The sequence below is a fragment of the Leptonychotes weddellii genome, unplaced genomic scaffold (genome assembly GCF_054177405.1).
Source record: "Leptonychotes weddellii isolate Sample4059 unplaced genomic scaffold, ASM5417740v2 HiC_scaffold_17301, whole genome shotgun sequence".
Taxonomy (NCBI): Eukaryota; Metazoa; Chordata; class Mammalia; order Carnivora; family Phocidae; genus Leptonychotes; species Leptonychotes weddellii.
In genome coordinates, this window is record NW_027756555.1 from 621 (window position 1) to 4,222 (window position 3,602).

The 3,602-nt window shown below is 56.6% G+C and overlaps 1 non-coding gene across 1 annotated transcript; it reads right to left on the minus strand.

Moving 5' to 3' along the window:
* Positions 1 to 788: 788 nt before the first annotated feature.
* LOC102733684 (uncharacterized) lies at positions 789 to 3,586 on the minus strand. The gene is made up of 2 exons (XR_014141886.1): positions 2,700 to 3,586; positions 789 to 2,253 (listed from the first exon to the last, which is right to left on the minus strand). It is a non-coding gene; the product is annotated as an uncharacterized LOC102733684 (transcript).
* Between the last annotated feature and the right edge of the window lie 16 nt (positions 3,587 to 3,602).

Sequence of the window (3,602 nt, forward strand, 5' to 3'; positions counted from 1 at the left end):
GCCGCCCGGAGCCCTGCTGTGGACACTCACGTCCTGGCTGACTGATGCTGTGGCCTCTGACCTGGGGCCCTCGTGGGCAGGGACTCCCCCTCTGCACCCCTCAGCCCCCACCCAGCCCTAGTGCTATCCCGCTGCCGGGAGAGGCCAGATGGAAGCAGCAATAGCACCTTTCTCCCTGAGTCCATGCCCCCAGGGAGGGGCTGACCCCCCCCACCCCGAGTCCAACCTGGTGTCCCCAGAGCCAGACCACCTGATTCTTTCCTAACAGCTGAATCAGGCTGGAATTAAAACAGCAACAGAGTGAAAACCACATGGAAAAAAGGAATAGGGAAACGATGTGTCCTTGCCCTGGCGGCAGGTCTCCTCCAGGCCACCCACCATGCATGCAGCCCCTTCCCTCCACCCGTCCAGGTGGGACAGGGCCCTCAGCACTTCTGCCTCCCCATAGCCTTTCTTGCTGCTCCCCCTCGGATGCCTGTGACTGGTCCTGGAGCTCGAGGCCCACTGTATCTTGGAGACAGTAGCACGTGCTGGGGCCCTTCTTCCCCTCCCTGGGCCAATGCCCATCTCCATCCTCACTGGAGGTTCCCAACAGAACACGCTCGGACGCACTCAGAGTGCCCGACCCCACATCTTTCCATCCCACAGAGCACTATGGTTTCCAGCTTGCTCCAAAGGCCCACAGCTGAACCTCTCCTGCCCCTCAAGCATGTCATCCAGCCTCCCACATGCCCCGCTCCGCCACGCACCCATCTCCCACATGCACCATTATCAAACCAGTCCTCAGAAAGAATAAAACATCTGTTTTAATTGGCCAGTAAAATACATTGCAAATCATTAGTATCTTAGAAACATTAAGTTACAAATCCATGTTAAAAATTGCAGTTTGGTGCAGCCTAATAGTTGTGTGTCCCAAAGTTTATTTTTTGCAACGTTTCCCTCCACCGTCTTGGTGACAAGTGATGTTACTATCTGCCAAGGTTCAGAGTCCGAAGGACGGTATTTGCAAATAAAAGCAGGGATGGGCAAAAGGTCTGCATGTTTGAACAGTGCTCTCCAAAGCTCGGAGGCTGACTGCCCCATGTCAGGACCCCCACCCCAACAGAAAAGCACCCACCACTGCCTGGCAGCTTCTAGGGGCTTCACAGAGACCCAGCAAAGCCCTGCTCCTGGGGGCTGCAGGGTCTGCACAGCTCAGGGCTTCGCGTCCCTTGGTGAGCTCTGGAGGGCCTTCCACTGGCTTCCAAGAGAAGCAGCTCATTCCCTTCGTTGCTTTGCTGTGCACCCTCCCCTTTGACGAGTACAGGCCTAGATGTTCCGAGGTACTTTATATCAAGGAGCTCATTAGAAACGGCCCTTTAAAAACGTTAAGAAAAACAGCTTGAAAATAATGCACATTTCTATTTTAAAAACCTTCCTCAAACTTCCAGAAGGGGCGGCTAATGTGGATTCTACTTTTAAGTTCCACTGACAGCAAAACAGCAACAACTTTTGCTTGAAGGGGGATGGGCTGGACACACAGCTTGGCCCGTCGCCGGCTCTGCCAGCGTCTGCAGCCCACAGGACTGGGACACCCATGTCTGCGAGAGCAGACTGGAACCTCCTCCCCGCAGGTACTCTGTGCAGAAGGACCCCGTACCTGCAAATCATCAAGAGCATCCTCACACTGGGATCTTCGTGCAGTGATACACAACGAAGCCACAAAACTGACCTTCAGCCGGGAATACTACCAACGTCAGGGCTGGACCCAGAAGGCCTGTGGGCGCGGCCGCCGGCAGGCAGGCTCACAGGAGACGATGCGCTCGGCGTCCTGGTCTTGCTGAAGCAGAGTGTGTGAAAGGAGGGAGCTGCAGGGCTCCACGGAGCGGGCACCAGAGCCCAGCAAAAGTGCACGGGACTCAGAAGCCCAAGCTCTGCAGAAAGCACGGCGTCCCTGGCCCCTCCTTCCAGAGAGGCCAGCTCAGGTCACCGGCCACCAGTGTGGACACAGTGCACCAGCAACCACAGACACAGCCCGGGGATAGCCTCAGAGGTCCCGTGAGCCTGGCGCCAGTCACAGGTGAGCTGCAGAAATGCAGATGCCCTGCCCTATTGTCCTTTCTCTGTTCCCTCCTTCCCGAAGACCACGGCTTTCCTGCTGCAGCTCAGGGCACCGTCCTGGGACAGGACATCCTGCTTCAAATGGAATGGGTGGAGGTCTCAGACTGCTGCCTGATGTAGCTTTGGAAGCTCTTGTCTCCAATGGGGTGCTCCCTGCAAAGGGGAAATGGGGGAGAATCTGCACGTTAGTACTTTTTTTCTATCTACAAATGTGATATATGTTCCTCGTAATAAAAAATGGTGAAAAATATAGACAAGCAAAGAAAAAAAAAGACTTAGCCAAAAGTTGCCCTATACAAGTGTTATCTGTGGCCTAGAGAAAGGCAACTTCTGGCCCATTAAAGCCTAATTTTGGAAGCAATGGATCTGGAGGCGGGAGGGTTTGGAGACAGGAGGTTCGGGATGTGCTGCCCCTGGGACACTGTCCAGAAGACTGGAGAGTACAGGAAGGCTGCTCTGAGGGAGACGGGGAGGCTGCCCCAGTCCTCATGGGTGCATGCAGGTGGCTTCAGGGTAACGCTCAGGCCAGGAAGTTCCTTGCAGTCCCTTCCCCGTTACCTTTGCCAAGAGTTCCCCTACGATCCAGATGCCATACTCACTGGCTCCCGTACTTGGTCTTCTTGAACTTGTCCCTTTTGTACTGGGCGTGCTCCTGCTCGAGGGCCCCAACCCCAGCGATGACCTGCTTCAGTGTCTTGTAGGTCTCCTGGGGGTCGTCGATGATGAATGTCGAGTACTCCTCCTGTTCCGGCCCGTCGTACACGGACCTGCTCCCACAGGCTTCTGCAGCGTGGGGAGGAGCCGCAGGTCAGGGCAGGAACTCCATGGGCAGCCTCCTCAGGGAAGGGCTGACCGTTCCCACGCAAATGCACAAAGAAGCAGAAGCCGCTCCCAAGAGCCAGGCCAACACTGAGCCCTGGAGAAGCCAGGGTCTGATGCCCCCTCTCTGACCAGCCTGTCCCCTGGGCGACCTGTGTCTGTGCACACCCCACTGCTCACCAAACCAGAACTGGCAGATGTCTGTTCCTGGACACTGGGCCAGGGGGGCTCAAGGGCCTGTGGGGTCACCCAGGGTCGGTCTGGGGAGACCACCTCAAGGAAAGCCCCATCTTAGAAAGAGCTGCCAGGGTGTCACTCACCCAGCATTAACATGCATACCCTGTGGCTGGGACGTGTGGGCACAAGGTGCAAAAGAAGCTGTCCTCACGGGTGGCACTTTCTCAGCTAGTCTGCACGAGCAGCTTCCTAGGACTTCTGTCACCCCCACCTGCTGGACACGTGACTTTCTCATTGGACCACATCACTCCTCCTGAAGACCATGCTGTGGCCTCCAGGCATCCACGAGAAGCACCCAAACACCTAAGCTGGGCCTGGGATCCCCGACCTGTTCTCCCAACACCTGAGCTAGCTCCCCATCCCCCCGACCTGTTCTCCCAACACCTGAGCTAGCTCCCCATCCCCCCGACCTGTTCCCCAAACCTGAGCTAGCTCCCCATCCCCCC